The sequence below is a fragment of the Chiloscyllium punctatum genome, chromosome 23, assembly GCF_047496795.1.
Source record: "Chiloscyllium punctatum isolate Juve2018m chromosome 23, sChiPun1.3, whole genome shotgun sequence".
In the NCBI taxonomy this organism is placed as follows: domain Eukaryota; kingdom Metazoa; phylum Chordata; class Chondrichthyes; order Orectolobiformes; family Hemiscylliidae; genus Chiloscyllium; species Chiloscyllium punctatum.
The window spans coordinates 52586908-52614549 of record NC_092761.1 but is presented as its reverse complement, the minus strand read 5'-3'; positions in this window follow the sequence as shown (position 1 = coordinate 52614549).

Here is a 27642-nt window from a genome sequence, read left to right as displayed (position 1 = left end):
ATGAGGTATTGAGAGAAGACATGGAGTATTTTGTGGCAGTCTGGATTGAACAGTCCAGATTGACTGGCCATATTGACAGTCTGGATGAGTTAGATCATTGTAACTTTGCACCCCTTCAATCCACATTCATTGCAGGGCAGAGAAAAGGCCCAACCTATTCAATCTTTCAACCTCTCCAGTTTTAGTAACATCCTTGCAAATATTTTTGCACCCTTTCCAATATAATGATATCCTTCCAATAGCAGGGCAAACAGAACTGTATGCAGTACACCAAATGTGGTCTTACCAAGATCTTATACAGCTGTAACATGACCTCCCAACTCCTGTACTCAATGCTCTGCCAAACGCTTTCTTCATCACCCTGTCTACCTGTGATGCCACTCTCAAAGAATTATGTACCTGCATCCCTATGCCTGTCTGTTTGACAACACACCTAAGGGCCCTACCATTAACTGCACTAGTTTTTCTTACCAAAATGCAGTACCTTGCATATATCTAAATTAAACGCTATCTGCCATTCCTCTGCCAATGACCCAGTTCATCAAAATCTGTTGTAGTCTTAGATAACCTTCTTCACTGTCCACTATGCCACCAATTTTGGTGTCATCCACAAACTTACATTCTCATCCAAATTGCTGATATAAATGATGAACAACAGTAGACCCAGCATTGATCCATGTGGCACACCACTGGTCACAGGCCTCCAGTTTGAACAACAGCCCTTTACCACCACCCTCTGTCTCCTACCATCAACTCACTTGTGCATACAATTGGCTAGTTGTCCCTGGATTCCACGTGAGCTAATTCCATGTGAACTTATTAACCAGTTTACATGCAGAACCTTGTCAAAGACCTTACAAAACTCCATGTAGACAATGTCTACTGCCCTGCCTTCATCTATCTTCTTGATCACCTCTTCAAAAAACTCAGTCAAGTTTGAGATACAATTCTTCATGCACAAAGCCATGCTGACTATTGCCAATCAGTCCTTGCCTTTCCAAATGCATGTGAATCCTGTGTCTGAGAATCCCCTGCAACAACTGACCCATCACTAACAACAGGCTCACTGGTCTGTAGTTCCCTGGCTTTTCCTTGCAGCCTTTGTTTAACAATGGCACAACATTAGCCTCTTTCCAGTGTTTTGGCACTTCACCCGCGACTGTTGATTATGCAAATATCTCTGCTAGGGGCCATGCAATTTCTTCCCTAGTTTCCCACAATGTCTAGGGATACATTTTTATCAGGCACCAGGGATTTATCTACCTTTATGCATTTTAAGATTCCGACTTGTCTTATGTAAAATGGACTCTTTTCAAGACATCACCATTTATTTTCCCAAGTTTCCTAGCTTCCATGCCTTTCTCCATAGTAAATACTGACACAAAATATTCATTTAGGATCTCACTCATCTCCTGTGGTTCCACATATAGATGGCCCCATTGATCTTTAAGGGGCCCTATTTTCTCCCTAGCTACTCTTTTGCCCCAATATACTCATAGAATATCTTTGGATTCTCTTTAACCTCATCTGCCAAAGTTATCTCATGTCCCATTTTCACCTTCCTGATTTCCCTTTTCAGTGTAATTCTACACCCCCTATACTGGTCAAGTTCCTAACCTTTTTGACGACTTCTTCATCCAATGATTGCATAGCTTGGAAAGGCAATCCACTTACAAACTCGAATAGTTCTGGGATCATTTCTACTCATTAAACACACCAAATCCTTAGACATTAGCATCCTCGCCTTTATGAACATTAAGCATTATTGCCGGCTATGGCTTGGGCCAAGCAGGTATTGTGGCTGTCACTCAGGTCCATGTATGTGTTGCAGCCCACGGAGCGCCCTTCAATGAGCAATTTTTAAGCCAGACCTTGTTTCACAGGATGAAGCACCACTCCACATATTTGTCTTTATACTGAGATTTCATGGAGCTTAAAATTCCACTGACTGTTTCAATTATGTTATGTTTGAGAGCTAAATATTTACCAAACATTTTTTATGAGATATTCAGCATCAGAATACATTGGGTATATGTCAAGCAACATTTTACATGTTTCATTAACCAAAGTTCCTAACGATGGGAGTAGCCCTGAGGAAGAAAGTGTTTCTGAAATCAGTCCAAACATATTTCCCTGCTTCAATGTGCTTTCATTTCCAGAATAATGCACTGAAGGTATTCTTTGCTCTTGGGCACTGGCTTTTTCTGATACACATCGGCTCATATCTGTGTGCCCCAGCTGCATTTTATTTATACTTGAATGGGATGTTGGCATTGCTGGCATGGCCCTAATTTGTTGCCCATTCCTCATTCTCATTGAACTGAATGACTTGCTTGGCTATTTCGGAGTCAACTGTGGACCTAGAGTCACATGAATGTCATAGGGCAGTAGATTTTGTTTCCTTTCTGAAAAAAAATGACAATCAACACGTTGTCACATCTGGTACAGTGAGATTCAAAGTCACATAAATAGTATATTAACCTAGGGTTCTGAATTCCACATCTAGGGGAACTCCTATTATACCACCAACCCTCTCTACCTCTCTGAATTAGCATCCTTTACGTTTTTGGTGCCTTCACACCAACTGTTGCAAAGCATTTCCTTTGGATGCAATGTCAGAATAAAGATGTTTCATCAGCATTACAGTTTTGTTCCATGGTAAGATTTTCATCAGCAATTAACTGGTGAACTCATCTATGCAAGTTGCAGCTGTTGCAAGATCTGCTAAGGTTTTATCTCCACATGTTTTAATTGCTTTAAACTTTTTAAGTTGTTTCACCAACCCAAGGTGCCATGACATGGCTTTGAAGTACAAACTTCATTGTGAAAAATCTTGGGGCTCTTTTAGTCAAAAGCAATCCAGTCAATGGCACTTTCCTGTTGGTCAAGAGGAAGGAATGAAATTATGAGAGGAACTAGTTGAAACTGTGAAACAGATAATAGATTTTTTTAGAATGAAAAGAGCAAGTGAATGTTGCCCTCTAGAGTGTGAGAATGGGAGTTATATTAGTAATAAGGAGCTCACAGGTGAAATGCACAAATATTTGCTTCTGTCCTCACTGTAAAGGATAAAGAAACCATTCCAGTATTGGCTATGCAGCCTGAAGAAAGCCTGATAATTGAGGAGGTGATCTAAGAGTCAAGGCAGGCCCATTACAATGTGTGACGGTGTTGATGGTTGAACATAGAACATGAAACGTTACAGTGAAGAACAGGCCATTCGGCTCTTGATGTTGCGCTGACCTATGGAACCAATCTGAAGCCCATCTATTCTACACTATTCCATTCTCGTCCATATGCCTATCCAATGACCATTTAAATGCCCTAAGTGTTGGCGAGTCTACTACTGTTGCAGGCAGTGCATTCCACACCCATACTACTCTCTGAGTAAAGAAACTACCTGTGACATCTGTCCTATATCTAACACCCCTCAATTTAAAGCTATGTCCCCTCATGCTAGCCATTGCCACCTGAGGAAAAGGGATACCACTGTCTAATATATCTAACCCTCTGATTATCCTATATGTCTCAATTAAATCATCTCTCAATCTTCTCTCTAACAAAAACAGCCTCAAGTCCCTCAGCCTTTCCTCGTAAGACCATCCCTCCATACCAGGCAACATCCCTTTAAATCTCCTCTGAACCCTTTCCAAAGCTTCCACATCCTTACTAAAATGTGGTGACCAGAACTGTACGTAATACTCCAAATGTGGCTGTACCAGAGGTTTGTACAGCTGCAGCATGACCTCATAGTTCCAAAACTCAACCCCTCTATCAATAAAAGTTAACACACCATATGCTTTCTTAACAGCTTGAAGAACAACCCTATCAACCTGGGTGGCAACTTTCAAGGATCTTTGCACCTGGACACCTCTCTGCTCATCTACACCACCAAAAATCTTACCATTAGCCCAATATTCTTTATTCCTATTGCTCCTTCCAAAGTGAATCACCTCGCATTTTTCTGCATTATTTGCCACCTCTCAGCCCAGCTCTGCAGCTTATCTATGTCTCTCTGTAACCTACAACATTCTTTGTCACTATCCACAATTCCACCGACCTTCTTCCTCTTCGCTAATTTACTAACCCATCCTTCTATACCCTCATCCAGGGAATATCCTTAATTTAATACAAGCGCAAGGCTCTATTTCAGCTTACAACAAGCCCCAAAGCTGTCCAGGATACCCAGTAAGAAATGTGCCAAGAAGGAAGAAAAAGTGGGATTCAGTGATTTGAAGTGTTGGCATTATGGTGCAGGAAAACATTCCAAATTACAAGCTTTTCCAGTAGGAGGATGTTCAATGCCATTTTCTTTTGGCAGGTTCAGCCACCAGCAGCTGAATGCAAGATCATCTCTTAAAAGGAAATCATAACTACATGAAATAACTCCAGTACAAAGGAAAATCCAGCAAATTGAATAAGAGGAAGACGTGGAGGTTAAACACTGTTTTGGTCAAGGTGATATTGCAGATCATGGCCTGGACCTGGGGTATGGATCAGAAGCCAGAAATTTGAATATGAATTGGTTTCACTTAATTCTGGTTTAATTGTTACTGTACTTAGCAATTACAGTTCTGAAGAAGGGTCACTGAACCTGAAACGTTAACTCTGATTTCTCTCCATTGATGCTAGCAGATCCACTGAGATTTTCCAGCAATTTCTGTTTTTATTGTTGTTAATTATTACTGTCCTGCCTGATACTGTAGCATGGCTTTACACTGTATAAACATCTCAGATCAGAGTCTGAAAAAGTTAATGCAAAGGAATACATTAAGTACCACCCGCTATGATGATATGGTGGGGGTGGGGGTGGGGGTGACAAGCTAAAAGACAACCAACTGACTGTCCTTCATAGACGTAGTAACAACTTCTACAATGTTTTTGTAACCACATAGATGCAATCACACAATACACTACAACTTGTTTTAGACAAATCACCTTCTCATTCAACTCCCAAGTGGATTTTGTGTGCCACATTAGACCAATCAGTCCCTGTTGATCCTGACCAGAAAAGAGGATAATGGCAGCAAATATGCTGCAGTGGGTGAGTTAGGAAATCACTGGAGCTGGAAGATGGATCTCTCCAAGGCAGTTAGAGATTACATCAGGTGCTGTGATACGTAGAACCAATCCCAATTTGGCATTCAGCGAGAGAGAGAGAGAGAGAGAGAGAAAGCATTAAAGGCTTAGGGAGTAAATTAAAAATTCTTGGTAGGCAAGGCAAAATCTAAATGATATTGTGATTTACAGGCTGGTGAAGTGAGAAATATGTGGAGTACTTACAGTTCAGGTACAGTGTCACCGTCATGGTGAGCAAGCACCACAAAGCATGGTTATGCTCAGGGAAATCAAGGGCAAGAAAAGTCATTTAAAATGAGATCATAGCTTGAAGTGATAATTGAGAAGCCTCAGCAGACAGGATCTAATGCAAAAAGGAAAAAGATTATTGAAGTCATTGAAAAGTCCATTACATAAATCTACAATAAAAGTGAAAGCATTTATTAACCCATAAACAGTGGCACTTAAGCTGGAAGATTAAAAGAAAGCAATTGGGTTGTTGATAACAATACAGATATTTAAACATTGGTTCATACTATTCGCAGAGAAAATCACTTTTTTTGATCAGACTAGTGTTGAATCTGTGATGTTTGCAGATGTCCCCTACTTTCAATACTAATTTCAGTCTAACGTAAAGGGTGCTTTCATTGGAACAGCAACGGAACTGTCTGTGAATACAATCCAATATTCATAAGGAGCTCCTTTAACTTTGCTGGTGGAAAGGAACTTATGCATTGTCTTGTTGTCTTCCCTAACTGTGTCTAAGAGTACTTTAACCACCCCTTTCCCCTCTGTCCTGACTTATTTTATGCATTGGCTTTATCTCACTACACAGAGACAGAACAGTGGGGGAAGCAATCTCAACTAACTTCCCAATGTTACCTGCCTTGTCTTGCGAGATAGCAGCCTTGACTACTGTCTGTTCACAGGTTTGATATGTTTTGATTTTAGCTAAATCAAGAGAAAAGTCTGTTTCATGATCTATCGCAAAATCAACGTCCAGTTTTTTTTTTCCCAGTCACAGCATTGGCTCAACACATAGTCTTTTCCTTTTGTTACACATTACATTGTGTGGGACATTGCATTGGACAGTCATTTTTACCCAGCAACATTTGTTTTTACCAATTTCATAGCTTTCTATTTTCCTTATTGAGTTGTAAAGTAGTTAAGTGGGTAACTTATTCCAGACTGTTTCAAAATCAGTTGTTCCTTCTATAAAATCTATGAAAGCCTAACAAGGGCACACATGTAATTGCCATCACATGTTTCTATAATTTCCACTACAACTCCTGCTACCAATGATCCTCACTTTTTCCATTCAAGTATTTATCAGTCACATTTTAAAATATCCCAAAGACTGCTGCTTCTCAAATTCAAGATCAATTAAACCTGGACTCTTGTGGGATCATCACAATTCTCATCTGCTGGGGCAACTGCCCCTATCAGCCCTTCACATTTCAGCAACATTTTTACTGGCAAGTGGTCTGGCCTGATTCTTGAATAGGCTTACTGCACTAACTACTTGATAAATTAACTATAGTTATTCCTTCGAAGGGTCAACACAAAAATTCATACAGCTATCCTGCCAACTACACCAATTATTGTTGTGGTTAATTCATGGAGTGTGGAATGGTGTGGGAAACAGGCATTTTGGCCCACCTGGTCCACAATGACCCTCCGAAGAGCATCCCACGCTGATCCATCACCCCACCCTATATTTCCCATGGCTAACCCACCTAGCCTGCACATCCTTGAACACTGAACAATTTAACATGGCCAATTTACCTAATCTGCACATCTTTCGACTATGGGAGGAAACTGGAGCACCTGGAGGAAACCCACACAGACACGGTAAGAATGTGCAAACTCCACACAGTCATTCGCCCAAAGGTGGAATCAATCCCGAATGCCTGGCACTGTAAGGCAGCAGTGCTCACCACTGGGCCATCGCACTGCCCTGACATATTCCCCTTACACAGACCACAGGAGAGTTCTGATTAACTTTGTGTTTACTTAAACAACTCAGTCTTAACAGGTGAAAGAGAATTCTGTCTAATACTATGTCCCAGCTTTATGCCATGTCTGTCTGATCTTTATCCCACGTCTGTCTGATATAGACAGGAAACCTTTATCATGTACGTTGTTTACATTTCATTCTTGAACAATAAACAGAAATATTCCATTCTAGGTCTTTCTCTTGTTCTGGTTACAGTAATGTATTTATATTTTAGTCTGCTCACAAGGCTAACAAAGACTTTAAGATGTGCAAGGTTAGATTAGGCCCACCAAGTCCCTTCAACCCTCCGAAGAGTAACCCACCTAGACCCATTCCCCTATCACTATGGGCAATTTAGTATGGCCAATTCACCTAACCTATACATCTTTGGACTGTGGGAGGAAACCAGAGCAAACCCAGGGAGAACGTGCAAACTTCACACAGACAATTGTCCGAGGCTGGATTTGAACCCAGGTCCCTGGCGCTGCAAGGCAGCAGTGCTAACCACTGATCCACCATGCCACTCCTCTCCAGGCATTTCTGTTACTCAAAACATTCAAGAATCATGCCAGCTAAAATGTGTCATACTGTATAGGAGCTAAAAAGTCCTGTCATAACCACTTTTTACAAAATTGTATTTATTCCTACTACAATTTGTATCATTCTCAGAAAAACATTGGTCTAAATCAAAATGACTTTCGTTAAATATATGATTTCAGCTATTTTACTTGTAGACTTGAATATTCTAGTGTTTTTATACCAATGCCTTGCCCCCTATATCAATGTCAACTCATCTGGAAGTTTGCTTGTCATTCTTAACTCAATGTGTTGTTCTCCAATCATCGCCATGGTCACTGACCTACATTGGCATCCAAATATGGCATTGTCTCAGTAATAAAAGAATGATTCTATATATAAATTTCTCCGTGTTTCTTTCCATCCTATTCCCCTTAAACTCCTCAGTTTATAACCTGCTGCAATCTCTGCCCCTTTTCAATTGCAGCCTTTTGCACGTCCTTAAATTTTTAATCATCTAACATGCCTGAAGTAGCTTGGGCCCTCAGTGGGAAACAACTTTGTCCAATTTGTACCTTGTGCTGGATTCCCCCACCTGGGGAAGCTGTTTAGCTACCTAACAAAATCATTTGATCATTTCAAGCATGTCGATTCAAACTCCCTTTTAACAATCACTTTGCTGGTGAAAAGGCAAATTTGTGCAAGTCATCATAACATAAATTGTGTATCATTCTGTTGTTTTGGCACTATACCCTCTTTAATATATCCTTCATCATGTGGGATACTCAGAATTGAAAGTAGTTAAACTATAATGATCTGACCAGGAGTCTCTCTGATTGAAGCAGGTCTTTCTGTCCATTGCATTTCATTATTCCCCCCATTTTTCTCCAGTGAGAAAGTCTTTGTGTGCAGCATTCAAGTTAAATGATCTGCCTGCTCCCTCACTCTGCATTGCCATTGGGAAAGTTCTGGAAAGCACAATGAAAGACAACATTGAGTTCCGTCTGCTGCTCTAAACTCTGGCCCAAGTAACAGGGACTTGTTACACTTGCGGAAAAAAGAAACAAATAGCTTGCATTCACGTAGTACCTTTCACAGCCTCCAGCATTCTGGAAGAGTTTTACAGCCTTTGATAAACCCGTGAAAAACTGTTGCAATGTGGGAAACAGTAATGTTAAATATCATAAACAGAATTAAAAAGTCTCAAAATATTTCTTCATTTGAAAAGTATCAGAGCAATCTCAGTGTTCATTTGTCAATTTAATGTGAATAATTAGATTGTTTTAAAGTATATTTGTGTGCAAGAGGATATGAGTCAAGTACAACTAATAATTACCAGTGTGGGCAGGCATCAAAACCAAGATAGAGTCACAACAGCCGTTGGATTGGATTCCAGTAACTTAACAATGTGAGCTGATTGTTCGGGGAGATTATTTTTAGTGGAGTGGGCTTTATTTGTACTTTTGTTAAGCCTGCCTTCACTGCTCCTCTGAGGTTTAATTAGTGTTAGCAAGCTGAGTATTTTCTCTGATACCATTGGCAAGCTAATCATCTTCAAATGGCTCCAGTTACAGCCCCAGGAATGGGCAACCTCTGATGTACAGCTGCAGTTGTCTCTATTGTTTCATGTTTATTTAAAACCCTCACTTAAAACAATATCGACATGGCTGCCCACACCTGTCTGAAACTCACCAATGTCTCAGCACAATGCACAGCCCATGGGAGCCTGTCCAATTAACATTCAGCAGTAGATCACTGCCATTACGGCTGGGATTTGAAATATTGTTTCAAGAATAATTCTTACGGCTCTGATGATTAGCACGCAGCTGTCAAACAGACAATCCTTTTTGGGTCAGGTCTTACAAACTAAAAATTAGTGTTCAACTGTGTCAGAGGATTCAGCTCATTACATTCCTCACTGTATTTGGTGATATCTATTGGAAACCAATCCACACAACTTAGTCTATCTCAGCTTAAATTATCATTTAAAGTCTTTTTCCCATCCCTCAGTCCAATGGCACCACCTATAATTGTTCCTGAAAGTATCCTGCTTGTGTCTCCAATCCAAGTCCAGTTTAATGTGACCCCAGTAATCGCTAACCCAACACTGGCTTCCGGTCTGACCAAACCACCATTTTAAAATTCATACGACTGATCAGGGGCAATTTCAGCCCTTAGATTTTTGGGTGCAAGAGGCAAAATGTCCCAAGAGGTGGTGGGATCAGAAGGTAGGATTTACTTCCTTTTTTTTTCTTTTTCTGCCACCCGATTATTCCATGGTCAGGATATTGGGACTCAAGTCTTGATCAGCTTGATGGACAAGTCATCCCCATTCTGAATGATTGGAAGCAAGGTTTTCATGGTCATCAGCTCAATGCTACTGTTTGAAGGAGAGCTTCAGAGTGTCTTTGTTGAATTTCCATTGTCTTCTGTTGAAGCATTGGCCATTTAAGAGTTTAAAAATCAGGAGAAAACATAGAAATTGCTGGAGAGGGTCAGCAGGTCTGGCAGCATCTGCAGATGGAGGAACAGAGTTAAAGTTTCAAATCCGGTGTGACTCTCCTTTAGAACAGGATGAACAGGCTGAGGAGGGTTTTTTTGGATATCTGGATACAGTTTCAACTCTATACAATCTGATTCTGCAGAGACTTTGCCTAAATACTTGTCAAACTGGGTTCAGGAAAGACGTCGCCCTATTATAAGAAAGATGTGGATGCTTTGGAGAGGGTTCAGAGGAGGTTTACCAGGATGCTGCCTGGACTGGAGGGCTTATCTTATGAGGAGAGGTTGACTGAGCTCGGACATTTTTCATTGGAGAAAAGGAGGAGAAGAGGGGACCTAATTGAGGTATACAAGATAATGAGAGGCATAGATAGAGTCGAGAACCAGAGACTATTTCCCAGGGCAGAAATGGCTAACACAAGGGGTCATAGTTTTAAGCTGGTTGGAGGAAAGTATAGAGGGGATGTCAGAGGCGGGTTCTTTACACAGTGAGTTGTGACAGCATGGAATGCATTGCCAGCAGCAGTTGTGGAGGCAGGGTCATTGGGGACATTTAAGAGACTCCTGGACATGCATATGGTCACAGAAATTTGAGGGTGCATACATGAGGATCAGTGGTCGGCACAACATCGTGGGCTGAAGGGCTTGTTCTGTGCTGTACTGTTCTATGTTCTATGTTCTATGTTAACATTTGATTGTCAGCCTTCCTTTTCAATCTGGAGAATGCGGCGAGGGCATTACTGATGGAATGGGGGTTGGTTTAGCTCAGTTGGCTAGACAGTTGGTTTACGAAACAGTGTGATGGCATCAGCTTGGGTTCAATTCCTAACGGGCTGAGATTACCATGAAAGAGCCTCCTTCTCAATACCTCCCCTCGTCTGATGTATGGTGGCCCTCAGGTTAAATTACCAGCAATCTTCTCTCTCTAATGTGAGAACAACACAATGATCTGGTAAAACTATAGTGACTTGGCCTCTGGCTGATGGAATTTCTCTAATGTGTTACTGATATGTGAGCAAATACGAGGTCTTGCACTTTGGAAAAAAGAATACAAGCATGGACTACTTTCTAAACGATGAGAAAATTCATAAAGCCAAAGTACAAAGGGATCTGGGAGTGCTAGTCAAGGATTCTCTAAAGGTAAACATGCAGGTTGAGTGTGTGATTTAAAAAGCGAATGCAATGTTGTCATTTATCTCAAGAGGGTTGGAATATAAAAGCACCGTTGTGCTACTGAGATTTTATAAAGCTCTGGTTAGGCCCCATTTGGAGTACTGTGTCCAGTTTTGGTCCCCACACCTCAGGAAGGACATACTGGCACTGGAACGTGTCCAGCGGAGATTCACACGGATGATCCCTGGAATGGTAGGTCTAACATACGAGGAACGGCTGAGGATCCTGGGATTGTATTCATTGGAGTTTAGAAGATTAAGGGGAGATCTGGTAGAAACTTACAAGATAATACATGGCTTGGAAAGGGTGGACGGTAGGAAATTGTTTCCGTTAGGTGAGGAGACTAGGACCCGTGGACACAGCCTTAGAATTAGAGGGGGTAAATTCAGAACAGAAATGCGGAGACATTTCTTCAGCCAGAGAGTGGTGGGCCTCTGGAATTCATTGCCGCAGAGTGCAGTGGAGGCCGGGACGCTAAATGTCTTCAAGGCAGAGATTGATAAGTTCTTGATGTCACAAGGAATTAAGGGCTACGGGGAGAATGCAGGTAAGTGGAGTTGAAATGCCCATCAGCCATGATTGAATGGTGGAGTGGACTCGATGGGCCGAATGGCCTTACTTCCACTCCTATGTCTTATGGTTTTATGATATGCAGTCTGATCTCACTGCAGCATACAAAGTATAGTGACATCATCTGCACTGTATGGTAGGACTTGTGAAGGTCTCTGTTGTCAAACACTCAGTGCTGTGGATAGAAGGTTTAGCTGATGAAAACTCATCTGGTGTTGGATCTCGTCATCAATGATCAGCTTTGAAGAGAATTGACTGCTGTGATGCCTCTGATGGCAGTGGTGTGTGGGAATCCAACCTGATTTCTTCACAGATCACAGCAACATTGTAAATGTTTTATTCAATCATCAGAATGGTTAATTTGTCTCTCTTCATTGCTGGGGTGGTCTAGAACAAAGCTGAAAATGTGTTGCTGGAAAAGCGCAGCAGGTCAGGCAGCATCCAAGGAGCAGGAGAATCGACGTTTCGGGCATGAGCCCTTCGTCAGCCCTTCTTCGGGCTCATGCCCGAAACGTCGATTCTCCTGCTCCTTGGATGCTGCCTGACCTGCTGCACTTTTCCAGCAACACATTTTCAGCTCTGATCTCCAGCATCTGCAGTCCTCACTTTCTCCTGGTCTAGAACAAAACAAACTTGCATCACCTTTCTTCAATAGATTCAAAAATGACTTATTTATTAAAAGTATGCGTATTCTTTAAACAAGTGGCAAAACCTGATCCTGATTTTCACTCATGATATGAGAGGGAGAGGCACTTTCTTTCTGCCAGATTTCTTACTACTGCTCAACGCTGAAATCTTTTACAAAACAGAAACTAAAAAGTGCAGTCTATAGCTCGGCAATCTTCAGCAAGTGCCTCTTCCAAGACTCGCTGTTTATCTAGCAATTAATGCCATAAATGCACTTATCTCTCTTCTAAAATCTTTGCTAGACATTGATTTTCAAAGTTATTTACTCTTCCTGTAAACAATGGATAATCCTCAATTCCCTTTCATCATTTAACTTTTAAGTTTTGAGAAATCACATAACAAAAACTTTGCAACTCAGGAATTGTGCATTTTCCAATTCTCATAATCCCCAATGAATGTGTAACATTGTTTAACATTGCTAATGCATGCAAGTGCTCAACATACTCCAGGGGCCTAAAACCATTTGTAGGAGATGGAGTTTGCATTGATTTGAGTTTTGCTTTGCCAACTTTCAAGGATCAGGTAAGTCTCTTGTATGTAGAATTGAAGAGATTGACATTTGCAAATCTGGTGCATTGTGAGCAATAACACTGCATCATCGAAATCAAGAGTTTCTGATACAAACACAAGGATGCGACAGAAACTCAGCATTCGTGGTGAAAAAAACAGTGGTGATGTTTCAAGTTCAATATGATTCTTCAGAAGAACTCTGGTACTGTATTTGGTATTTGATTAGATTTATCACATTCCTGAGGTCAGGGAGAGGCGTTTTGCTTTCTCTAACTATTGAGGTTTAATGTATAGATACATTACATAACAGATATCAAACAGCTTAAAAAGATCCTGGACCTGATAGGATGTATCCTCAAATAGTAAAGAGTGTACCTACAGAGATGGTGGATCCCCAGGAAATAATCTTTCAGGAATCCTTAGATTCTGGACAAGTTCCAGAGGATTGAGAAACTACAATGTACCACCTTAATTTAGAAAGAGATGTATGCAAACAAAAGGTAACTATAGGCCAATTAGCTTACCATGTAATTGAAAAGTATTTGAGTCTTTTATAAAGGATATAATAGGATGTAATAACAGAGCATTTTGCAATGCATAACATACATTATGGCTTCATGAAGGGGAAATATTGCCTGATAAACTTGCTAGGATTCTTTGATGACATAATGAGCAGGATAGATAAAGAGGAAGCAGAGGTGATCTGTCACAGGGAAAATGTTAGAATCTATTATTAAATACATTATAACAAGTCATTGGATACTTTCTCATTAATCAGGCAACACCAATATAATTTTTGCAAATGGAAATCGTGCTTAGCTAATTTATTGGACTTCTTTAAAGAAGTAACTTGTCCTACAACTAAAGAGGAACCAGTGAATGCCTTCCAGAAGGCATCAAAAGTTATTGCATAAATCTTAAGTTATTGCGCATGGTGTAGGGGGTAACATGCTCACATGGCTATACAGGACTGGCTGGCTAGCAACAACCCTTTACAATTAAATGAATGCATTGGACAAATGGATTAAAGGTATGTTAACTAAATTTACTGATGATACAAAAGTAGGTAGGAAATTGAGTTGTGAAGAGGACATAAGGAGCTTATAAAGGGATATAGATAGGTTTGCAGAATGTAGGGTCAAGAGTGTGGTGCTGGAAAAGCACAACAGGTCAGACAGCATCCGAGAAGCAGGAGAATCAACTCTTCGGACATAAGCCCTTCATGAGGAATGAGTGAGTGGACAAAGATCTGGAAAATGGAGTATAATGTGCAAAAGTGTGAAATTGTTCATTTTGTCAGGCAGATTGAAAAAGAAGCATATTATCTAAATGATGAGAGGTTGCAGAGCTCCAAGATTCAGGTCGTCCACCTGCCAAATTTCTGTCCATTCGTTTAATCTGTCTGTATCTCTGTGGAGACTCTTCACTACTTGACTTTTCACCTCCTTTTGTGTCATCTGCATTTGATAAGGTATCCTAGTGTATGAATCACAGAAGATTAGTGTGCTGATATAGAAAGTAATCAAGAAAGCTAATAGAATATTATGTTTTATTGCAAGGAGAATTGAAGTCAAGAGTAGGGAGGTTATGCTTCAGTTATACTGGGTATTAGTAAGACCACTTGTGGAGTACTGTGTACAGTGATGGTTACTATACTTATGGAAGGATGTTAGTTCTTTAAAAGCAGTTCAGAGAAAGTTTACGAGAGTAGTACCTGGAAGGGGATTGCCTTATGAGGAAATGACAGAATAGACAGGCTAAACGTATAAACTCTCGAGTTTAGAAGAGGAGAGGTGACTTAATCGAAATATATAAGATCCTGAGGGGCCTTGTCTGAGTGGATGTTGAAAGAATATTTTCTCTTGGCGGAGAGCTTAGAACCACGCATCATAGTTTAAAAACAAGGGACACACATTTAAAACAAATTTGGAAATATGTTTCCTCTCAGAAGGTTGTGAGCTTTTTTTGGAATTGCCTTTCTCAAAAGGCAGTGAATGCACTATCTTTGAATATTTTTAAGGTAGGGGCAGATAGATTCTTGATGACCAAGGAGATGAAAGATTACTGAGGATATATAGGAATGTAGAGTTGAAGTTAAAACCAAATCAGCCATGATCTTATTGAATGGCAAAACAGACTCAAAGGGCTGATCCTGTGGTGTGTTTGTATGTCCATAACACACGGTAGTTGGATTTTCAAAAATCATTTGATAAGGTATCACACATTAGACAATTTAATAAAGTAAGACCCCATTTTATTGGTAGAAGTACATCAGCATAGATAATTGGCTAACTAATAGACAGAGAGTTAAGATAAAGGAACAGTTTTTAAGATGACAAACTACAGGATTCAGCCTGAGGCCAGAATTATTTACCATGTATGTTAAAGACTTGCATGGGGAAACGGAATGTAATAAAGCCAGGTTTGCAGATGACACAAAAGGAGGTGAAAAGTCAAGTAGTGAAGATCTCCACAGAGATACAGACGGATTAAACGAATGGACAGAAATTTGGCAGGTGGACTATAATGTGGGAAATGTGAGGTTATGCACTTTGGCAAGAAGACCAGAAGAGCTTAATAGTATGTAAATAGGGAAAGATTGCAGGAAGTTACAGAACAGAGGGAATCGAGAGTCCTCGCCCATCAATCACAAAAATCCAGTATCCAAGTTCAGTGGGTAATGGAATGAAGGCCTGTATTTCAAAGGGATTGAAAAATAAAAGTAGGGAGGATTTGTTAAAATTATACAGGGCACTGGTCAGACCATAATGTGAATAGGGTTAGGGTTAGGATTATGGTTTGTGTGAGGATTACAGTTACAATTAGAATTTGTATTTGTCAAGAAACATATCATTGCCAAAGAGGGAGTGAAACTCAGAGTCACCCAACTTGCCCTGGGATAGTGTAACTGTCCTCTGATGAGTTAGGGTGAGGGTGAGGATGAGGGCAAGGGCGAGGGTTCAGGTTTGTCTTGTGTTAGGGTTTGGATTATGAATAAGTTTAGGTTTAGTGTTAAGGTTAGGGTTGTGGTTGTGGTTATGGTGAGGGCTAGGAATAGGTTTAGGGTCAGGTTTAGTGGTTGGTTTAGGGGAAAGGTTTGATTTAGGGTTAGGGCGAGTTGTGGCTTAGGACTAGGGCTAGGGTTAGGGTTAGTGCAAGAGTTAGGGTTTGGACTAAGGTTACGATTAGTGTTAGGGTTTGCATTAGGGTTAAGGTTAGGGTTCAGGTGTAATGAGAACAACCTCTCTTTCAACCTTGGCAAAACCAAAGAAATGGTTATTGAATTCAGAAAGAAATGAGGAGAAAACACCCCCATCTACATCAAGAGAACTGAGGTTGACAGGGTGGAGAGCACCAAGTTGCTCAGAGTGATGATAATGAACAATCTGACCTGGACCTCCTATGGAGATGTGACGGCCAAGAAGGCACAACAATGCCTGTTCTTCCTCAAGCAGCTCAGGAAATCTGGCATGTCCACAAGGTCCCTCACTAACCTCTACAGAAGCATCAATGAAAGCATATTGTCTGAGTGCATAACAGTTTGATATGACAAATGTGATAGAATTAGTGTTAGTGTGGGTATGTTCTGGTTCATGTTAATGTTAAATTTGGGGCTAATCTTAGGTTTAGGTTTAGGTTTAGGATTTGTGTTAGGGCTAGTGTAAGGGCGAGGGTTAGTAATTAATGGTGCTAGGTTTAGGACCAGTTTCAGGGTTAGGGTAGCATTAGAACTCAGATTAGTGTTAGGGTTATGGTTAAGGTTAGAATTAGGACTCAGACTAGGGTTAGGGCTTGGTTCAGGTTTACTGGTAGGGTTAGGCTCAGGCTGGGGCTAGGGTTAGATTTAGGCATGGGGTTAGCGTTAAGATTAGTGTTAGTGAGTGTTGAGTCAGGCTGTGGATTACAGTTAGGGCTAGGTCTAAGGCTAGTGTTTGGTCAAGTGATAGAGTAAGGGTTACAGGGGTCAGGGCTAAGGATAGAGTTAGGTCTAAGGTTAAACTTAGGGTACAAGCTAGGGCTAGTGGTTGGGTACAGGTCAAGGTTAAGGTTTGGTCTGAGGCTCGTGTAAGGGTTAGAGCTACAGCTAGGGTTACAGCTATGATTAGATTAGATTCCCTACAGTATGGAAACATGCCCGTCAGCCCAACAAGTCCACGCCAACCCTCCGAAGAGTAACCCATCCACCTATATTTACCACTGGCTAATGCAACTAACACTACGGGCAATTTAGCATGGCCAATTCACCTGACCTGCACATAATTGGATTGTGGGAGGAAACCCACGTAAACACGGGGAGAATGTGCAAACTCCACATAGACAGTTGCCCGAGGCGGGAATCGAACCTGGGTCCCTGGTGCAATGAAGCAGCAGTGCTAACCACTGAGTCACCATGCCGCCCTATATGGTTATGGTTAGGTTTATGGTTTGGGTTAGGGCTGGGGTTACCTCTAGGTTCAGTATTAGCATGAGGGTTAGTGTTTGAGTTAGGGTTAGGGTTTGGGTTAGGGCTGGGGTTACAGCTAAGGTTAAATTTAGGGATGGGCTAGGGTGAGGGTTGGGGTTAGAGCTAGGGTTTGGTCCAGGGCTAGGTAAGGGTTAGGGTTCAGGTAAGCCTTACAATTATGGTTGTTTATGGTTAGGGCTAGTGTTACAGTCATGGATAGGGTTAGGTTTTGGTCTAGACCTGGGGTAAGGGTTAGAGTTAGGGCTATGGCTAAGGCTAAGGTTAGGGTTATGCTTAGGTCTAAGTATTAATTGAGGTTTAGGGCTAGGGTTAGGTTTCGAGTTGGCTTAGGCTGATGTTAGTGTTAGGTTTAGATTTAGGGTTAGCATTGGTTCAGGTTCAGATCAGGGCTAGGGTTAGGATTAGGATTAGAGTTAGCATTAGGATTAGGCCTAGGGCTGGGTCTAAGTTTAGATTTTGGATTAGGAGTAGGGCTATAGTTAGGTTTTGGGTTAAAACTGGAGTTAGGGTTAGGGTTAGATTTAGGTTTTAGTTTCAGGCTAGGATAAGGTTTAGGGTTATTGTTACAGTTAGGGAAAGGGTCAAGGTTTTGTGTGGGACTCGGGTGAGGTTTATGTTCATCTTTAAGGTTAGGTTTAGGGTCAGGATTAAGTGCAGGGTTAGCGTTAAGGTTAGGTTAGGGTTAGGGCTAAGGTTACACTTCGGGTTAGGGATCATTCTAGGGTTAAGGTTAATGCTGGGGTCTGGGCTAGGTTTAGAACTATGTTCAGGATTAGCTTGAGTATTAGGCTTAGGGTTAGTGTTGAGGTTAGGTTAGTGTTTCAGGCTAGGGTTAGTGCTATGGTTGGGGTTAGGGTTAAGGTTGCTGTTAAGTTCAATTTGGGTGTTTGGGTTACATTTAGGAATTGTGTTAAGCTCGGAGCTAATGTTAGCTTTAGCCTTCGGGTTTGTTTTAGGGTTAAGGCAAGGATTAGGATTAGGGTTTGCACTAGGATTAGGGTTTGGGTTAATGTTATGGCTAGGGTTAGTGTTTTGGTTAGGGTTAGGGCTAGAATTAATCTTAGGGTTACATTTAGGATTAGTGTTAAGGTTAGGGTTAGGGTTTAGTCTAGGATTACATTTATGGAGAGGGTTAGGCCTTAGTCTTGAGCCAAGGTAAGGGTTAGGGTTAGGGCTGTGGTCAGGGCTGAGGTTAGGGTTAGGCTTAGCTCTTAGTATTGACTTTGGTTTAGGACTGGGGCTGGGGTTAGGTTCATGTTTAGGTTTAGTGATCGGTTGAGAGCCAGCGTTAGAGTTTGGTCTGGGGTTAGGGTAAGGGTTAGGATTAGCCTTAGGCTGAGGTTAGTGTTAGGTTTAGAATTAGAGCTTGTGTTCATTAGGGCTAGGGTCAAGTTTAGGGTTAGGGTTAGCATTAGGTCTACATCTGGGGTTTAGAGCTTACGTTAGGGCTAAGGTTAAGTCTAAATTTAGATTTAGGATTTGGGCTAGGGCTAGGATTAAGTTCAGGGTTAAGGTTAGAGTGAGGGTTTGGGTTAAGGTTTGATCTAGGCTGAAATAATTGTTAGGATTGGAGTTAAGATTAGGGATAGGGTTAGGGTTTTGACTCGGCCTATAGTAAGGGTTATGTTTAGAGTTGGGCCTAGGGCTAAGGTTAGGGTTACAGTTAGATTTAAGGTTAGATTTAGGATTAGGGCTTGGTCTATGTTTAGGGTTAGGGTTGGGGTTCGGTGCAGTGTTAGGGTTAAGGTTAGGCTAGGGTTGGGTTAGGACTAGGGATAAGGTTATAATTGGGTTAGGGTTAGAGCTAGGGTTAGGTTTAGGGTTAGGGTTACAGTTAGTGTTAGGATTATGTTTCAGGCTAGGTAAGTGTTAGGGTTTGTGTTATGGTTAGGATTAGTGTCAAGATCAGGGCTAGTGTTAGTTTTAGGCTTAGAGTTAGGGGAAGGTTTACAGCTAGGTTTAAGGACAGGGCTCAGATCAGCATTAGGTTTAGGTTTAGCAGTAAGCTTAAGGCTAGATTAAGTGCTTAGAGCGAGGGGTATGGTTAGGGTTAGAGATAGGGTTAGAAACAGTTTTAGGGCTAGGATTAAGATTAGGGTTTGACTTAGAGTTGGTCATGTTAGTGCTCGGGCTAGCTTTAAGGGTAGGGTTTAGTTTACAATTAGGGTAAGCTTTAGGGTTAGGTTTAGCGTTAGAGTTAATGTTAGTGTTACATTAGGGTTCTGGTCAGGTTTTGGGCTAATTAGGGTTAAGTTTAGGGTTACAGCTAGGTTTCAGATTTGAGTTAGGGATGGCGTTAGGATTAGTGTTAAGATTAAGGTTAAATTTTGAGATAGAATAGTGATAGGGATAGGTTTTGGGTTATGGGTAAGGTTAGAGTTAGGGTTAGATTTCATGATAGATTTAGAGTTAGTGCTCAATTTAAGTGTAGGGTTAAAGTTTAAGGCTAGTCCTAGGATTTGGGTGAGGACTAAGTTTATGGTTAGAGCAAGATTTAGGGTTAGGGTTAGGTTTAGAGTTAGGGTTAGGGTTAGCTTTATAGTTTGCATTAGGGTTATGTTTACAGTTAGGGTTAAGCTTGAGGTTAGGGTTATGTTTAGAACATAGAACATAGAACATAGAACATAGAACAGTACAGCACAGAACAGGCCCTTCAGCCCACAATGTTGTGCCGACCACTGATCCTCATGTATGCACCCTCAAATTTCTGTGACCATATGCATGTCCAGGAGTCTCTTAAATGTCCCCAATGTCCTTGCCTCCACAACTGCTGTTGGCAACGCATTCCATGCTCTCAGAACTCTCTGTGTAAAGAACCCACCTCTGACATCCCCTCTATACTTTCCTCCAACCAGCTTAAAACTATGACCCCTTGTGTTAGTCATTTCTGCCCTGGGAAATAGTCTCTGGCTATCGACTCTATCTATGTCTCTCATTATCTTGTATACCTCAATTAGGTCCCCTCTTCTCCTCCTTTTCTCCAATGAAAAAAGTCCAAGCTCAGTCAACCTTTCCTCATAAGATAAGCCCTCCAGTCCAGGCAGCATCCTGGTAAACCTCCTCTGAACCCTCTCCAAAACATCTACATCTTTCTTATATTAGGGCGACCAGAACTGGACGCAGTATTCCAAGTGCAGTCTAACCAAAGTTTTATAGAGCTGCAACAAGATCTCACGACTCTTAAACTCAATTCCCCTGTTAATGAAAGCCAAAACACCATATGCTTTCTTAACAACCCTGTCCACTTGGGTGGCCATTTTAAGGGATCCACGTACCTGCACACCAAGATCCCTCTGTTCCTCCACACTGCCAAGAATCCTATCCTTAATTCTGTACTCAGCTTTCAAATTCGACCTTCCAAAATGCATCACCTCACATTTATCCAGGTTGAACTCCATCTGCCACCTCTCAGCCCATCTCTGCATCCTGTCAATGTCCCGCTGCAGCCTACAACAGCCCTCTATCCTGTCGACACCTCCAACCTTTGTGTCATCTGCAAACTTGCTGACCCATCCTTCAATCCCCTCATCCTAGTCATTAATAAAAATTACAAACAGTAGAGGCCCAAGGACAGAGCCCTGTGGAACACCACTCACCACAGACTTCCAGGCAGAATATTTTTCTTCTACCACTCACTGTCTTCTGTTGGCCAGCCAATTCTGTATCCAGATAGCTAAGTTCCCCTGTATCCCATTCCTCCTGACCTTCTGAATGAGCCTACCATGGGGAACCTTATCAAATGCCTTGCTGAAGTCCATATACACCACATCCACAGCTCGACCCTTAACAACTTTTCTAGTCACATCCTCAAAGAACTCGATAATGTTTGTGAGACATGACCTGCCCCTCACAAAGCCGTGTTGACTGCATTTAATCAAGCCATGCTCTTTCAGATGGTCATAAATCCTATCCCTCAGAATCCTTTCTAACACCTTGCAGACAACAGACGTGAGACTTACTGGTCTGTAATTGCCGGGGATTTCCCTATTTCCTTTCTTGAAGAGAGGAATTACATTTGCCTCTCTCCAGTCCTCAGGTACAATTCCAGTGGAGAGCGAGGATAAAAAGATCTTCGCAAGTGGCAAAGCAATTACATTTCTTGTTTCCCAAAGCAGCCGAGGACAAATCTGGTCTGGGCCTGGCGACTTGTCAATCTTAATCTTTGACAAAATTTTCAGCACATCAGCTTCCTCTAACTCTATCCATTCCAGCATGCACACCTGCTCTTCAAAGGTTTCATTCACTACAAAGTTCGTTTCTTTCATAAAGACAGAAGCAAAAAACTAATTTAGAGCTTTCCCTACCTCCTCAGACTCCACACACAAATTCCCTGTGCTATCCCTGATCGGCCCTACTCTTTCTTTGACCATTCTCTTATTCCTCTTATTAGGGTTAGGGTTGGAATAAATCTTAGGTAAGGTTGAGGGTTAGGGTAATTACTAATGTTAGATTTAGAGCTAAATGTGACGTTAGGGCTCAGGTTAGGGTTAAGTCTAGAGATAGGGTTACGTTTGAAGATAAGGTTAGTGATCGGGTTAGCATTCGGTTTAGAATTAAGGTTAAGGTCAGGAATAAGGTTAGGGATTCGGTTGGTAATGGGGTGAGGCCTAGCTTTACAGCTAAGGTTAGGTTTACTGTTCGGGTTAGAGTTAGAGTTAGAGTTAGGGTTAGTATTATTGTTAGGGTTTCTCAGGACACCCTAACAATAATACTTTGCAATATTATTGTGAAGGCCGAAGTGAAACTAATGGTCGCCCAACTTGGTCCTAGGACAGGGGTAGGTTTAAAGTTGGAGTTAGGGGGAGAAGTGTTGTTCATCTTCAGATTGCAGTTACATTTAGGGTTAGGGTTTCTCAGGAAAGACATCATTGCCAAGGGTTAAACTAAGGGTTAACCAGCTTGAACTCAGAATAGCATGTATATCCTGTGAAGAGATTGAGGTTAGTGTTAGGTTTAAGATTAGGGTTAGGGTTAGAATTTCTCAGGAAAGATTTTATTTGCAATATAGAGTGTGAAACTAAATGTCACACTAAATGTGAAACGAACTCGCCCCAGGATACTGTAATTGTCCTATGAAGTGATAGGGTTAGGGTTGGTTTATGGTAGGGTTAGGGTTATGATTAGTGTTAAGGTTAGGGTTAGTTTCAATAGAGTTGGGGTTAGTTTTAGGGCTACAGTTTGGGTTTCTCAGAAAGGACTTTATTGCCAGAGAAGTTGTGAGAATAAGAGTCACCCAAATTGGTCAAAAGATAATGTAAAGATTAATGTAAGTGTCTTATGTAAAGATAGGGTTAAGGTTAGGTTTAGGTTAGTGTTAGTGTTAGGGTCAGGGTCAGGCTCAGAGTAAGAGTTACATTTAGGGCTTGGGTCAGTTTTAAGGTTAGGGTTAAAGGTTATGTTTACAGTTAAGACTACGAATAGCTTTTCACTGGAAAGACATTTTAGCAATAGAGTTACAGGTCACGTTATGGTTAGGGCTAGGCTTGGAGTTAGGATTAGGTTTAACATTCGGTTTGGGGTATGTGTTAGGACTAGGTTTGGGGATAATGTTTGGAGTAATGTGAGAGGTAGGGTACGGGTTAACGTTAGGATTAGGGTAAGGCTGGGGCTGGATTAGGATAGAGTTAGGGTTAGAGTTAGGGTTTGTCAGGAAACACACGATTGCAAAAGAGGTTTAGGTTATGGCTCGTGTTAGTGATATGACTAGAATTGGTTAGGGGGTTTGGCTTATGTTAAGTTAGGGTTCAGAGTTGATAAAGCGAGGCAAAGGAAAAGTTACAGCAGGTCAGGCAGCATCCGACAAGTAAAAGGGTTAATGTTTCAGGCAGGACAATTCGAGTTAGGGTTTGTGTTGGGATTATGGTTTTTCAGGAAAGACAATATTATAATGCAGGCATTGAATCTAAGGGTTAGCTAACTTGGCCCCAGGTTACTGTGAGTGTCCTATGGAGAGATGGGGATAGGATAATGTTAGAGTTATGGTTAGAGAAAGGAAAGGGTTAGAGTTCGGTTTAGGTTTAGGGTTACTCAGGAAAGATATTATTGCCATGTGGGGAGAGAAATTAAATGTCACCCAACTTGGGCCCTAAATACTGTGACCATCCTACAAAAAGACAAGTTTAGGATTGGGGTTAAGGACAGGGTTATGGTTAGCATTAGTCTAACAGTGAGGATTATGTTTCAAATTCATGTTAGGGTTATAGTTGGAATTACAGTTAGGGTTAGGGTTCAGGCTAAGACTAGTTTTTCTTTGGAGAGACATTATTTATTGAGAGGGAATGACTCTAAGGGTCACCTAACTTGGCCTGAGGATAGTATGACTGTTCTATGAAGGGTTAGAGTCAGTGATGGGTACAATGTTAAGGTTGGGGTTGGGATTAATTTTAGTGTTAAGGTTAAGGCTAGGTGAGGGTTAGGGTCAGCATGAAGATTATGGCTATGGTGGCATTAGAGTTAGGGCTGGGACTCAGTTTAGAGTTAGTTTTAACATTAGGGTTAATTTTAGGATTGGATTAGGGATAAGGTTAGTGATAGGGTTAGGATTAAGGTTAGGGTTAGGGTTAGGGTTAAGGTTAGTGTCAGGGTTAGGGTTAAGGTTAGTGTCAGTGGTAGCATTGTTTTTTTGTTTATTCTTTTGTGGGATGTGGGTGTCACTGTCTGGGCAGCATTTATTGCCCATCCTTGGTTGTTCTTGAGAAGGTGGTGGTGAGCTGCCTTTTTGGACGGCTGCAGTCTACCTATCAATCATTGTGGTTGACCCATAATGCCATTAGGGAGGGAATTCCAGCATTTTGAACCAATTACATTTTAAGGAACATTGATTTATTTCCAAGTCAAGATGGTGAGTGGTTTGGAGGAGAACTTGAAGTTGCTTCCCATGTATCAGCTGCTCTTGTCCTTCTGGTCATGGGTTTGGAAGGTGCTGTCTTGAGGATCTTTGATGAATTGTTCAGTGGGTCAAGGATTACTGTGGGATGAATCAATGAAAGTCAGGCGATAGTGTGGGTCGAGTCATTGAGGGTCAGGGGTTAGTGTGCGGTGAGTCATTGAGGGTTTGAGGTCAGTGGGGTTGTGGGGGAAGCATCAGTGCAATGTAAGCAACATTACATTCAGGAACGAGCTCATCTACATGACCCACCAACACATTGTGTAACTTTAGTAATGGTCATGATATGTTGGTGGGTCATGGAGATGAGCACAGAGTCACTCACCTTCATTAAACACGGACAGTGAAAGAACAAGACGATCTAGGCCAACGGGGAGCCGGAGTGAAGAATACGTCAGCATGTCTACAATCCCAGAAATGCCAAAGAACAGGTACATGGTGCTGTGCTGCCAGTTCATCAGTTTGACCCAGGATTCTCTGTCTGCACTCAGTAAGTGTAGGTGAGGCCCATCAGGCACAAACTGCTCAGCCAGAATTCCTAGAGATAGACATGTGCACAAAGAGGAGAACGGAAATCTCTGACATCTGTCCATTGCTGATCAGTTAGAGCAACCAGTAGAACAGGGCACCATCTGAACTGTGACCAGTATTGGTGACCAGTCTCACTGTTGAATGTGGATTATAATTTCCTGTCTAAGATCGTAATCAATTGAATCAGATCTGTTCTGGGATTGAAGATTTACCCTGACCAAACCTGTGCTTTACCGAGCTGGACGATTTCTGAGAGTCTCTGTGTAGGACAGGGAGGTGGATGCCTGTCATCAGTCTCAACCAGAAGAAGGCCTTTGACAGGATATGGCACCTGTACATGTGGGATGTACTCTGTAACATGGGCTGTGGAGAAGGAATCCTCAACACGCTCTAACCAATAGTGTTAATGCAGTCTCAATCCACGGTGTGAATCGGGAAGCTTCCTGATCAGATCTGGAGTCTGGTGAGGCTGCCTCCTGCCTGCTGCCTTGTTTTTGTGCTGTGTAGAACCTTTTGCCATGTCCAAGATGAAGGGCGTGATCCTGAGAAGGGTGACTAATCCAGGCAGTGGAGACCTGCAGGTCAAAGCCTCCCTGTACATTGCCATTTCTGCTCGGATCCGCTGTCGATGGACAGACTCATGAGCATCTGCAACCAGCTCGAACTGGCCTCAGCACCCGAGGTAAATCAAAGCAAGAGTGAGGCCATGGTCTTTGGGTAATAGACTGACAAATCATTTATCTCCTTCACCATCAGGACAGACTACGTGAAGGTGCTAGGAATGTAGTTCAGAGAGGCTGGGGCGTGTGCAAAAACCTGGGACAGAAACTGAGAGGATGGGAGTACCACTCCCTTTCTATTGCAGGTATAAACCAGATCATCAGGTGTGGGGTACTCTTGGTATTCTTGTACGTGACGCAGGCCTTGCCTATTCCTAGAGCCTGCACCACTGCAGTCACCCAAGCCATCTTCTGCTTCATCTGGAGGTCAAAGACGGACCGTATCACAGGCACACCATGTACAAAGCTCTGGGTAAGGGGTGGGGGGGGAGGGGGGGTGCTGGAGGGAGGGTGGGGGTAAGAATGTACCCAATGCTGCCCTCACCCTGATGGCCATCTTTGTGTGTGGCTGTGTGCATTGACTCTCAGTACGTAAATACTAAGTGTCACTCCGTACTATGGTATTACGTATCCTCAGTGGTATGGCCTTGTTGCCGTGGAATGTCTCAAGTGGTTGGACCATTCCATATCACCTGTCCCTCATGGTAAAATAAATATCTTTGATCACAAGTCCATCTGGAAGTGGTCAGCACATAGTGTCCTCAACAGCCTGTGGGGAAAAGGAGAGGGTGAACCCTGTTGGGCTGTTCCTTGAGCAGAATCTCAAAGCCATTTGGCAGAATGTCTCATCACCAGAACTCTCCCGAAAGCACCAAGATATAGCTTTGCTGGTTGTGAGAAAGGCTTTACCCATCTGATCCTCATGCCCAGTTTCTGCACACAACTGCGCACTGCCCTTGAAGCAGGTGTGGGGGTGGGTTGTTAGATACTGTCACACATTTCTGTGCCTTTGCAAAGAAAGTCTGGAGAAAGATGTAGCGGTTTCTGTTGAGGTTAATCCCGAGCAGCTCCATGATGCAGGGTGCTGTGCTCTACAGGCTGTTCACTGTGACACACACCAAGACAAACATCGACTGCACCTGGAGGGGCATCAACTCAGTGAAAGATGCTCTTTGATCTGCCCAAAACCTGTTGGTCTTCCAGAGCAAAGGGTTGACCTTGACCAAGTATTGCAGACTGGCACATTCCAAGGTCCAGGCCAAGTGCTGAGGGATGCACTAAAACACAGGGCAGCTGGCACCAAGGTGCAGTGGGGAAAGATCACCACCCAGGGTCTTACTGCCAAAGTGTAACCAGGGTCCATTCAGTTGTCAGACCCTCAAAATGAACATAAGTAGATTACTGCTAATGACTTTAATGATGACAATGACTTTGTTTTTGCAACTGTACAGAAGCTCAGAGAAATTTCCAAAATTCCAATGTTTTGCTTATTGTTTTGTCTGTTCAGAGGCTGTACAGAACTCATTGTTATATGGGTTGTTCGTCTCTCCAATTCCATTTCATCCTGTGGCTCATTCACCCTGCTAACACGAAATGTTTTTCTTTTCCTTTCAGGCATCAAGGCCCACCAGATACGCAACTCAGAGATACCCATGGCCCTCTGCAATCTTCCTCTCCTCCCCTTCCCTCCTACTCCATCTCCTCCCCCAACCCTACCTCCTGTATTCACCATCCTTCTGAACCTTCCACTCTCCAATGCTGAACGTTCTGTACTCAGCAAAGGTCTCAGCTTTATCCCTCTGTGGCCCCATCTTAATGAATTTCTGACACAATAAGATATCGAACTTTTCTTCTATCATCTTCGCCTACGTGTCCATTTCTTTGAACAAAAGTCCTTTCCCCATTCGACATACCCCTTCACCCACCTCCAACAGTCTCCTTCCAACTGGACCCCTCCCTCTTGCCTTCTACCTGCACTCAATTTGTTCATTGAGAACTGTGAGTGTGACATTGGTTACATCAATGTCTTTGCCCCCTCTACCCATTCCAACCTATCTCCCTCCAAACTGACTGCACTCCGTGCACTTAGATCCAATATCAGTAAGGTGTTTGATAAGGTCCCCCATGGCAGGCTACTGCACAAAATGCGGAGGCATGGGATCGAGAGTGATTTAACAGTTTGGATCAG